We start from the raw sequence: 12993 nt of genomic DNA, 5'->3' as shown, positions 1-12993 counted from the left end.
AGAGGCCCCTGGACCAAGGAAGCGGTGGTCAAGAGGCTCTGCATGGATTCCTCTGCAGAGGTGGGTTTATGAGCCAGGGTGGATGTATCAGGAAGAAGCAGAGAAGCCGGAGTTGAAAGGAAGGGTGAGGACGAGAGAAAGTAAAAGAGTCAGGACAGAGGCAGGAAACCTGGAGACAAAGTAAAGGCTTCTCAATCAAACTGATGGCCTGAACTGGGGGAAGGGAAGAGCTCTCACCACTTGGCCCCTGTGGTCCAGTGTCCAGGGTGATACTGAGCATCCCGGCGGGGGTGGGCGCTGAGTGGCTGAAGCTCTGAGACGTGGTGAGGCATTCTCAGTTCCTCTGCAAAGGCGGGTAGAAGCAAAGTCATGGCCTGAAGCTGCTCAGAAGGCACTCAGAGAGCACGCCAGAAAGAACTTTCAAAGACCAAAGGACCTGGGATCAAGGAAAACTCCTCTTCTGACAGTATTTGGGAAAATGAAGCTCAATGCATTCCTCCCCCTTTTATGTTTTGAAAGTTGCAAAAATTATGCATGCCGATATGAGGCATTCAGACAATACGTTGAGAATAGCCTATGGAAGACGCTCCATTTCAGAACCATCTGCATCTCACTCCCATCCCCAGAGGCAAGCACCGGGTGGGAGCCTGGTGTAGATATTTCCTTATGCCCCACCTTTAAAATTGTATCTGGAAATAATAGCCAAATATATTTAGAACTTGCTATATGCCAGACAATGTGCTAAAGTTTTATATATGCACTATCTTATTTGAAATCATGTACCCCACCAACAGGCACAAGGTTTTTAAAAAATATAGGACTAAATACTTTGGCCACCTGATGCGACGAGCCGACTCACTGGAAAAGGCCCTGATGCTGGGAAAGACTGAAGGCAGGAGGAGAAGGGGACAACAGAGGACGAGATGGTTGGATGGCATCACTGACTCAATGGACATGAGCAAGCTCTGGGGGATGGTGATGGACAGGGAGGCCTGGCGTGCTGCAGTCTATGGGGTCGCAAAGAGTCGGACGTGACTGGGTGACTGAACAACAACAACAAATATCAAACACGCCATCCCGTAGCTTGCCTTTTTTAAAAACAAAACTATTTGGCTGTGGCACGTGGGAGCCCTTGCTGCAGCTTGTGGGCTTCTCTAGTCATGGCTTGTGGGCTCCAGGTTATGCGGGCTCAGTGGTTGCTCTGTGCGGGCTTGATTCGCCCGAGGCATGTGGGATCTTACTTCCCAAACCGGTGATTGAACCTGGGTTCCCTGCGCTGGAAAGGGGATTCTCAACCACTAGACCACAGTGAAAGTCCCTGTGGCTTGCCTTTTTACTGAATGTGTTTGCATCTTTCATGGCAGTGTCTATTTCTCCACTTGATTCCTTTTGCCAGATATATAGTATTCTATAGCATGGCTGTACTACGGTGCATTTCATTATTCCTTTGTTTGTATATATATATATGAGCTTTCATTTTTATTACCATAACAAGGCTGAATTAGACATCCTTAGGCATATGGCTTTGTGAGGAATGTGTAAAGATTATATGTGATAATGCCTTGAGTGGTGGTGGTGGTGGTGGTGCTGCTGCTGCTAAGTCGCTTGGGTCGTGTCCAACTCTGTGTGGCCCCATAGACGGCAGCCCACCAGGCTCCTCTGTCCACAGGATTCTCTAGGCAAGAATATTGGAGTGGGTTGCCATTTCCTTCTCTGCCTTGAGTGGTACGTGAGACCAAAAAGCATGTGCATTTCTTAGCTGATGAGATCTCTGCACATTTGCCCTGAGCTGAGATGTTGGAGCATTCTTTGGGAGTTTAGTCCTGCCTGAATTGGGAGGGCTAGAGATTGGCTGAGCTCTGGCCTTTTTCTCATGCCCTTGGATTAGATGACCCACATTTGAACAGCAATGGGGTGAGAGGCAAAGAATACCCACCCCCACCACCAGACCAATCAGTCAATGACCTGGAGAAAGAGGGAGCTGGAGGAGGCACTGGGCACTCAAATCCTCAAAGCCCTGAGGACTGAGGCCCAGGGAGCCAACAGTGGCTCACTTCCTGGCTAGCTGCGTTCAGAGGGCAACCGGAAGCCAAAGGATAATCCACAATTAATTTTGTCTTTGTTTGGAATTCACAAAATGATTAGATTTTCAATAGACACTGACCTACCCTTAGATGCTTGAATTTGATTGAGATCAAAAGAGTTTATTTTCCTCCCTTGCGTATGTTCCTGGAGTATCCCTTCTCATGCAGGGAAAAGGAGGGGTGTGGTGTCGAAACCCACAGCGCTGACCTGTGTGGGTGCTATGTGGTCGCAGGCTTACTTGTTTGTGTGTACTGCTGTATCTGTGGAGCCTGGATCAGAGCCTGACATCCACAGCGGGTGCTTATTACATATTTATTGAATGAATACAAAAGCTTTGGAGGCAATATCAAGTAACTTGAGAGCCCAGACTTTTGGTTCAGACAGACTCTCAGACTAGCTGTGAGATTCTAAACAGTGTAGAGTTTCTCTTAGGACTTCCCTTGTGGTCCAGTGGCTAAGACTCTGCGCTCCCAGTGAAGGGGCCCAGGTTTGATCCCTGGTCAGAGACCTAGATGCCTGCTGCAGCTAAAAAAAAAAAAAAAAAATCCTACATGCCACAAGAAAGATTCCAAGTGCCACAGCTAAGACCCAAAGCAGCTAAATGAATACATAAATATTAAAGGATTTCAGTCATCTCATCTCTAAAATGGGGGTCATAATACTCCCTAACAGTATGTGCATGCATGCATGCTCAGTGTCTGACTCTTTGTGACTCCATGGACTGCAGCCTGCCAGGCCCCTCTGTCCATGGGGATTCTCCAGGCAAGAATACTGGAGTGGGTTGCCATTTCCTCCCCCAGGGGGTCTTCCCAACCCAGGGATGAAACCCACGTCTCCCGCATCTCTTGCACTGCAGGTAGGTTCTTTACTGCTGAGCCACTGGGGAAGCCCTGCTCCCCAGAAGTACCAACCTCACAGGACTGATGTGAGGATGATATAATAAAATCGTTAATAACATCTGTTATTTTAATGACAACAAACAGCCCAACTTCCCGAGTTTCTCCTTCTCTCCCCTCTGATCGCTCTCCTAGCTCATCTCATTTCTCGTAAACAATGTAGCTGTCCTAGAATGTCCCCCACATCATGCTTTCTTCTCTCTTTTGGGGACCAAGGTCAGGGCATGGTACCCTCTAGACCAGTGGGGCTCTGAAGCCGTGGGGCAAGTTGGCGGATAAAGGAGCATGGCCACGGTCCCTGTCTGTTCTCTGCAGAGCATCCCTTGTTCCTCCACCCCCACATCCCGTGTCTCTTGTCCTGCCCTTTCTGTGTCCCCTTTGCTCTGATTTCAGATGGCCTGGTGCCCTCTGAAGGCTGGGCATCTCCAGCTTTCAAGCCGGCCCCTCATGTGGTGGGCCTGACTCTTCATATGTATGTCCTAATCACTGGGGGCTGGAGGCCCCAGATGGCATTCGTGGGTCCCGAGAATCTGTGAGCAGGATGGGATGATTCCTCCCAACTCATTCTAGAAACAGAGAAGAGAGTCACCATGACTGAGCGCCTGCTATGTGCCAGGTGCTGGGTCAGGAACCTTCACTCTTGGCTGCCCCCTGACTCATGATCTGAGGTGTAACCACAGGGAGGAAACCCAAGGTTACCTGGCTGGGAGGGGTGTGGTCAGAGCCCAGGTGTGCACCTGGGGTAGGGTGTAACCCGGTGTTCCAGAGTGAAGAGGTTAGCTCCCTGCAGCTGTACTTGTCAGATACCTCCTCTCTCAGCCCCAGCCGTCTCTCTCTGGCAGCCCCTTGTTCCAGGGTTACACCAGAGAGGTTGAAATCTTATACAATTACCCAAATCACGGCTCCTAAATGGCCTCTGATTACCGCACTAGAGCCCCTTTCTGCAATGCAGCCCGGACTCTGAACAGAGCTGCGACCACTTTGTGCGGGACTTTTTTTTTTTTCCTTTGCAAGCGAAGGAGATGGCTTATCCGCATGTAAAGTAGGTCAGAACCTTAGCAAAGATCTTTTCAAACACTTGGCTTTTTTGAAGTCCTGTTACGAAACTCCTTTTGTTTCTCCTGCCTTTGCCTCTTCCCTCCCACTCCTCTCCTTTTTCCAAAGGCTCAACGACATCAAATGGCTCAAGCGACAGCGACAGCGACAGTGAGGGCGACCCGCGATAAGTTCAATTATAAATGATGATGGGCTCACCCAGCTGGGGCCACGATGCCAGCTGCAACAGCCAGGCTGCCTCTTCCAGACCAGTGCCTTCCAGTCCCAAACCACCTTTACAGTGTCATGGACACCTGGCTGGTCTGCCTGAAAAGTGTATGCTTTGCCCTGGGTCCCACCTGCCCAGATCGGGGTGGAGGGATCCTGTGGTACCTGAGAGCTACGGGGTTGTCTGTGATTCTCACTGTTAGTCTGAACTTGCAAATAGGCTTCCCTGGGGGCTCAGATGGTAAAGAATCTGCCTGCAATGCAGGAGACCCAGGTTTGATTCCTGGGTTGGGAAGATCCCCTGGAGAAGGGAGTGACTACCCACTCCAGTATTCTTGCCTGGAGAATCCCATGGACAGAGGAGCCTGACAGGCTATAGCCCATGGGGTTGCAAAGAGTCAGACACGACTGAAGTGACTCAGCAAGCAAACTTGCAAAAGGCCTTTGCTCCAGCGGGAAATCAACTTGGCTGGAATGGTTTGGTGCTTTGCCTAACAGCCTGCGACAGGGGCATCAATTTTCATCCTTTTGCTTTTGTTTCTTCAGCCTCTCCTGCCCCACCCTCATCAACTCTAGGTAGAAAGCAGCAAAAGTTGTGTGAGCACTGAGGATGCTTTTCAGTAGGATGGTATTTACAAAGGTGGCCACACCTGAGACCCTCACCTCACTTGTGATGAGCAGGTAGGAGGAGGAGCACTTCTGGTCCCCGTTTAACAGGGAAGGGTACTCTGTCTCAGCAGCTTGGTGAGGTGACTGCAGATACTAGATTCTGCAGAGCCTGATGGTGACAGCGGGGAATGCAATCCATCTTCTGTCTCTGGAGATCTTTTTCTCAAACTTCAATGACTGGGGGAGGAAATGAGGGTGTGTGTGTGTGTGTGTGTGTGTGTGTGTTGTGTCCTTGGAGAGGCTAGAGATCATGGTGACTTTGCTCTGGGGCCATGGTGATCAGGGCATTTGCCACCCAGAACCATCTCCTTTTGCCCATATCCTGCCCACTCTGAACCTGGCAGAAATCCCCATTCTGTTCTTCCCTGCCTTCCTTCTCCTGGTAGTCTCAGTCTGAGTCCAAAGGACAAGGAATTTTCCAAGAGGGTGGGTGTCTTCAGAGGTATTGGAAGAAGCATTGCTGCAGGCACTTCCGGGGGATTGGAAGGAGCCAACAGCATAGGGATGTCTCCTTCCTTCCGTGAATAGTTATTGAGGACCTACCATCTGCCAAGATGCTTCTAGGTGCTGAGGATACAACAGAAAACAAAACAGTCACAACTTCCTGCCTTCATGGAATGTGCACTCCTGTGAAGGATCCTGGCAATGAACTAGATGAATTAGTACTGCAATTAAAGTGGAAGTGTTAGTCACTCAGTCATGTCCGATGACTCTTTGTGACCCCCATGGACTGTAGTCCACCAGGCTTCTCTGTCCATGGACTTCTTCAGGCAAGAATACTGGAGTGGGTTGCCATTCCCTTCTCCAGGGGATCCTTCCGACCCAGGAACTGAACCCAGCTCTCCCACATTGCAGGCAGATTCTGTACCATCTGAGCCACCAGGGAAGATGATGATAAAAGGTCTTGTTGTTCAGTTGCCCAGCTGAACTCTTTGCAGCCCCATGGACTGCAGCATGCCATGCTTCTCTTGGCCCTCACCATCTCCCGAAGTTCACCTAAGTTCATGTCCATTGCATTGGTGATGTTATCCAGCCATCTCATCCTCTGACGACCTCTTCTCCTTCTGCCCTCAATCTTTCCCAGCATCACGGACTTTTCCAGTGAGTCAACTCTTTGCATCAGATGACCAAAATACTGGAATTTCAGCTTCAGATAAAAGGTGAGATGACGTAAAACTGGGAAAAGGAGTGGGGAGTATTGGGGTGACTGGATATTTAGAGAGAGGCACTAAGAAGACTCACTAAGAAAGTAATGTTGAAATTCAGGCCTGAGAGAGTGAGATGTGAACACATCTAAGGAAAATGTTTTGTAGGACTTCCCTAGTGGTCCTGTGATTGAGATTCTGCTCCCAGTGCAGGGGGCCTGGGTTCAGTCCTGGTCAAGGAACTTGATCCCACTTGCTGCAGCTAAGACCCTTCAAAGCCAAGTAATTTTTTTAAAAAAAAAAGAGCCCTTGACTGAAAAAAGAAAGAAAGAAAATGTTCTGGGCAGGGGAAACAGCAAGTGCAAAGGCCCTGAGGCCCAAAGGGCATCTTATATATTTGGAGAGTGAGAAGGAGATGCTGTGAACTCCGTCAGAGCAGGTAAGAGGCAATGCGCGTGGGGAGTTCAGAAAGGTTATGGGTCGGAGGAGTGAGATTACTCAGGGTGTTTATGTAGGAGCTTTAGCTTTTACCCTGAGGGAGCTGGGAGCCTTGGCAAGCTCTGAGGAGAGGGCTGTCAGGAGCTGACCTGTCCTTTCAGTAGCAAGTGCTTGTCCTGTCTTGCCAGGGCTATTCTGGGGACTGCTCCCCTCCCCAGCATTCCAGTTTACTGCTCTCTGCTCGTGAACTGGAAGGGGCTTGGCCAGACTGGAGGGAAAGCTGGGACCCTTTTTGCTCCAGAGGAAGGCAAAGAGAGAGGAACAGTGTGGATCAGACATGGGGACTTTGCTTGCTGGGTACTTCTGGGGCTTTTGGAGTGACCAGAGTGTTTGCTGCTCTAAGGTCCATTTGGTGTTCTAAGGATTCTGGGAGTTTGGGGGCCGGGACGGCTTCAGGCTGGGGGCCTTCTCTCCAGAGGTCCAGGCACACGTCTCTGTGTGCGCATCCCTCCTCTCTATTTTCCCACTCTTCGGGGCATCCGGCTTCCACCCTTCCCGTGGGCTCTCTAATGACTGTGAGATGAGGTACTGCACACAGCAGAGAAGCCAGCAGTGTGGGCAGGTCTGAAGATGCTGGATTTCTCACCTCTCCCGCCTGCTCCCCCTCTTGCTGCCACTTCCCCCCTCCCCTCTTCTCACCCCTTTGCAGAAGAAAACGACAATGCATGTGTGAAGATTGCTTCCTGGCTGGAGACGCTCCGGTCTCCTCCCTTCCCAACTCAGAAGCAACAGCCTTCCTTTCCCCATCCTGCTTTGGGTATCTCAGCACCGCCATCCCTTCTCGTCTCTTGTCCTCCTGCCCTTCTGTGCACAGGCGGGATTCCCTGGGCTGCTAAACGGGGAGAGGGTGCAGTGGGATGTATGATTCAAGATGCAGCTCTTGAGTGGGGGGTGCTGTGGAAACCATACCAGTGCATCCAATTTCCTTGAGTTACCCTGATAATAGAGGATCCCGGGCTTGTAGGCAAGTATAGAGATTGTCTGCATTTCAGAACCCCAAAGCCAATGAAATGGAAGATAGCAACTTACATTTACACACATGGCTGAGTTGCCCCTCTGTCTAGGTAGGAGAAAAGGTGAAGCGCTCGGTTTCCTGCTGGTCCTTCCAGCATCTTTCTCTCCCAGGGACCTCCTGCTGCAGTCCTCAGATACAGGGCTCCCCCTCCCTCTCAGAAGGAGGCCAGCCACCATGGACGAGTGGACTGAGCAGCCTCCTTCCAATGCAGGGTGGGGTTTGTTTGCCTGTGTGAATTGCCTCTTCTTTTTGAGAGAGAGCAAGAAGAAGAGAGAAAATGAAACACTTTTGCCACCTCCTCATTAGCTCCAAGTCCCAGGTGAACTGGGAGCTCACAGCTCCTTTTGTGTGGCTGGCGGCCTGTAGCGTCTCCATGGTGATGCCTTGAGGCTTCTCAGAGCTGGGGACCAGCCTCCCTCAGCAGCGCTCCCAGAGATGCTAGTATCAGAGATGGGTGGGGAGAGGGACCCCGTGGGATCAAGGAGGTCTAGATGGGGTTGGCCTGGACACTGGGTATGTGTATTCTTGACCCTCAGCTTCTTCAAGACCAGCAGCAGCTTTGGAACTTGGGATCCAATCAAGGAACACACCTGGATTGTCACATTCAAGGTCTCCTAGAATCTGGATTCATGCTCCCCATGTAGGTTCATCCCCTATGACTCCTCTACACAGAATTGGTATATGAGCCTGGTCTGGTCTCCTCATTCCCCACTCCCCCCGGAAAAACCAGTATTTATTCCCACCTCTTAGCATTTTCTCCAGCAGTGCCTCTTTTCCGGGACCTTTCTCTTCCTTGGTAATTTTCTGACTTGGTTCCAGAGTCACCTTCTCTGGGAAGCCTTCCCTGATGCAAACCTCAACCCACAGGGCTCTCCCCTTCTTCTAAATCCAGACACCCACTGCCTCTCTGGGTCTAGCTTGCTCCTAGGAACACATTGTGGCTTGTGTTGTTCATCACTTTGCATGTGAGGGGCAGGGAGGGCGGTGGGGGAGGAACGGTCCAGCCTCTGACAGTCCTGGGCTTGAATCCTGCTTCTGCCACTTGCTGATTTTCTCCCATTGGACGAATGTCACTTCCTAGCCTTCTCACAGGGCTGCTAAGCAACCTGTGAGCCTCGGTTTCTTCACCTGCAAACTAGGGACGCTTGTAACTCCTTATAAACTTGTGAGGATGAAATGAGTTAAATGAAGTGTTGGTATAGAGAGTAGCAGGCATGGCCACTCCCCGCTGCCTCTCTCCCACCACTGGTTTAGATACTGCTGTTTGCTTCCTAGTTCAGTTCAGTCGCTCAGTCGTGTCTGACTCTTTGCGACCCCATGAACTGTAGCATGCCAGGCCTCCCTGTCCATCACCAACTCCCGGAGCCTACTCAAACTCATGTCCATTGAGTCGGTGATGCCATCCAGCCATCTCATCCTCTGTCGTCCCCTTCTTCGCTTCCCAGCAGCCTGTGTTTTCCCCAGCAGTGCTTTGCACACACATATAACTAATCATTGGTTTCTTGTACTGATTTGCTTGATTTTTCTTCTGGGGAGTTTGCAGGCAATGGGCTTTGTCTGATACGTCCATCACTGTCTCCCTGTGCTTAGCATGGAATCTGGACAGTGTGGGGCTCCAGAAACATCTGCTGACTGACCATCTGCACATGGACCACAGCCCCTCCATCTAAGGCTGTTGGTTTCTAGACTGCAGTCATCCTTTCACTTCTTTGAACCTCCATTCGGTCTAGTAATAAGTGACTCGTTAGAGCGTGATCCTTTCCTTGAGTTGATTTCTTATTTTACATTAGAATATAGTTGATGTGCAAAGTTGTGTTAGTTTCAAGGGTACAGCGAGGTCAACGTTCTGGAGTAACCTGTTGGTCCTTGGTTTTGCATCATGCCATGCAGGAATGAGTGAGTGCAGAGCTACAGTCGGGTGACTTCTAGGGACCGAAGAGGGACCCTCTTTTGCAGAGTGGCTTAGGGGAAATCTCCAGTTTGGGAGAAAGGGTGACCAAGCAAGTCCTTTGGTGCTCCTCCTAGTCCTGGAATTGATGGTCCCCAGAAACAGGAAGGACTTTATTCCAGAATACACCAGTCAGCCCCAGAGGGACCACATTCTTGGTGCCAGGTGGAGGAGAGGGAGCTTTGTTCTCCAGGAGAGCTGGGTGAGCCCGGTGACTGGCTGGAGTTCATTCCCATGAGCACCTCTGAAGTTGGGACAAACTCGATTTTAAGTTAAGTGGAAATATTTTTATTTGAGCTAATGTACATTGGATCTGGTAAACAGACAGAGTATATTACTGCACGCTCTGGAAATGTGCAGTCCGATCAGCAAACAGATTAGTTTTAAGTGAAAAGACACTGGCAGACGCTTAAATTCATTGACTTGTTGCAAACGTCTAGATTTGGATACAAATGCACTGGAACGCTAGATCAGTTTGGTGTCTCAGCCCATCTGCACGGAGAAGCTATTGATTTTAGTTGATATGCATTGATTCCCAGAAAACAGGACGGCTTTTGAAAATGAACTTCCAGTAATTTCAGGGAGAAGCTGGCGCGTTCGTCTCCACGCGAGGCTGACTTGTTTTGTTAAACGTGTCTCTACGCCTCGAAGGAACGGAGCAGCAGACAAATATCTTCGTATGAATTAAAATGCATTGATTCTTGGAGGGAAATGATGGTCTCTGTTAAAAGCTTTTTGGAGATGTTAGCATGCAAGAGTTTGAATAAAGCCTTTGTTCGGCGCCCTTTACTCTCTGCATATGGCTCTCCCCCAACCGGTGGCAGTTTGCAGAGCCCATCTGAAGTTGGAGGTGGTGGTGGGCGGGTGGGATGGGGAGTGGAGCAGGGGACCCATTGCCTTGCCAATGCCTTGCATCGAGTGGGAGAGTAAAACTGCTCCTCTCCAGGGAAGAAAACCTTGAAAGGGTTGGATGTGGTTGCTTTCAAAACCAGACAAAGACAGATAAGATCAGGTGTCCAGGTAGGGGCAGAGAGAAAGGAAAACAAAGTTTCCATTGATAAAGAAAATAGCAACGGAAAGGAGGGGCCCTGGGGTCCGGTGTGAGATGCAGAAATGAGGGGGAGTGTGTGCCGTTTGGGTCTCTTGGTCAATGGCCTCTCTGTGCTGAAGGGAAATGACTCGATGATAATGGTTGAAATGGTGCAGGAGTGAGTTATCTCACTTTCTTACCTTCTGAATGAGTTGGACGTGAACCAGAGGCATAATTTAGGCATTTCTCACCCTCATTAATGAATAGCTCCCACGGGGTATGTAGACAGCACGGCTGGAAAAATGATTCCAGGAGCCAGGAAGGAAGCAATTGGCCTGGAACTTGTTTTTCATGTGTTGAGACTCACTGGATCTTTCTAGATCAAAGCCTCTTAGGTCCACTTGGAGGGCTGATCATGAAGTTAACTCCTCATTAGTCACTCCTACCTTCTCAGCCCTCAGATCCACCCGGGATGGGTAATTAAATCCATTTGGGGAGAGGGAGGGTGTTTGTTGGCAATGGGGGAGAGAGGATGCTGACCAGTTGCCCAGGTAACGCTGCCCCTGGCAGCGAAACCTCCTCCACCAGTGACAGGAGGGAAGGCTGCCAGGACTTCGTGGAGGGTCACTTGTGAAGTCTCCTCTCTTCACCTGCGGTTGCAGCTCTTCCAAGTCCAGGGTCATGGTCTGCATCCACTGAACCCAGAGAGCAGTTCTCTCTCTTTCACTCCCTTCTGCTCCTCTCCACACTGCTTTAGAGAGGCGATTGCCTAGCCTTGGATGCATAGGATCAAAGCACTGGGAGGGATTTAATGAATTCTTCCATCCAGCCCCACCCTGATGCTTCTTCATTTGCCTCTGCAGTGATCTATGCCAAATGTAGTTGCAAGTTGAGTAACTCATGAACTGTTTGTCATCTCCCAGGAGTCTTTTGCCATTAGATAGTTCTAGTCAAGTCAGAGTGCCCCTGCCCCTTGCCTGCCAGCCCCAAGTCCAAGCCTAAATGAGCCTCAGCCCTGTGATCCCAGTCCGTCCTCTGGGTCAGCATAGAAATAGTCTCATTCTTCTCCTCCATGACTGTCTTTAGACATTTGGAGACAATTAGGATGTCTACACTCCCAGAGGCTTCCCTCCTCCAGGCAAAACACTGTAGGTTCTTCAGCTATTTTTCATATACTGTAGTTTCCTCCCCTATGTGAAGACCAGCTACATACTTTGCCTGGGTCTCCAGTGCAAAGTAAAAATGGGGGGCCCTTTGTTCAAGAATGACTAAGAATCTCAAGATGGTGACAGCAGGCAGGGTTAAAACAAGCTCAGGGTTATATCCCCATGAAGCCAGCCCAAAACATATGGTACCTCTTTTTCCAGATATCAATCTGCAGTGTCCTGCTAAGTGATGTTCTAGGACTAGACTATTCAGGGCAGAAGCATAGTAACTATCACTTTTTTCCTAGATGTATCCTCCAGTGTTGTTGAAGCAATTGATTGATCACATTAGCTTTATTGGCAGTCAGAGCATACAGATGAGTCATACTCAGTGCAATGTCCACTCTAGTCTCTAGGTTTGAACCCTACCTGTGGCAGCTGAGCCATCTTCTTCCCACTCATGGGCAGTAGCAAGAATCCAGAGTGATGAATTTTGCTTTGCCCACACAGGATCCTTCCCAGTTGAGTTCAGTTCAGTTGCTCAGTCATGTCTGACTCTTTTGTGACCCCATGGACTGCAGCACGCCAGGCCTCCCTGTCCATCACCAACTCCTGGAATTTACTCAAACTCATGTCCATTGAGTCGGTGATGCCATCCAACCATCTCATCCTCTGTCATCCCCTTCTCCTCCTGCCTTCAATCTTTCCCAGCATCAGGGTCTTTTCAAATGAGTCATCTCTTTCCATCAGGTGGCCAAAGTATTGGAGTTTTAGCTTTAGTATCAGTCCTTCCAATGAATATTCAGGACTGATTTCCTTTAGGATGGTCTTGTTGGATCTCCTTGCTGTCCAAGGGACTCTCAAGAGTCTTTTCCAACACCACAGTTCAAAAGCATAAATTTTTCGGTGCTCAGCTTTCTTTATAGTCCAACTCTCACATCCATACCTGACTACTGGAAAAACCATAGCTTTGACTAGACGAACCTTTGTTGGCAAAGTAATGTCTCTGCTTTTTAATATGCTGTCTAGGTTGGTCATAACTTTCCTTCCAAGGAGAAAGTGTCTTTTAATTTCATGGCTGCAGTCACCATCTGCAGTGATTTTGGAGACCCCAAAAATAAAGTCTGTCACTGTTTCCACTGTTTCCCATCTATTTGCCATGAAGTGATGGGACCAGATGCCGTGATCTTAGTTTTCTGAATGTTGAGTTTTAAGCCAGCTTTTTCTCTCTCCTCTTTCATTTTCATCAAGAGGCTCTTTAGCTCTTCTTCACTTTCTGCCATAAGGGTGGTGTCATCT

Source organism: Cervus canadensis, chromosome 11 (genome assembly GCF_019320065.1).
Source record: "Cervus canadensis isolate Bull #8, Minnesota chromosome 11, ASM1932006v1, whole genome shotgun sequence".
NCBI classification, from domain to species: Eukaryota; Metazoa; Chordata; class Mammalia; order Artiodactyla; family Cervidae; genus Cervus; species Cervus canadensis.
The sequence above is the reverse complement of the archived record's forward strand: the minus strand, read 5'-3'. Positions refer to the sequence as shown.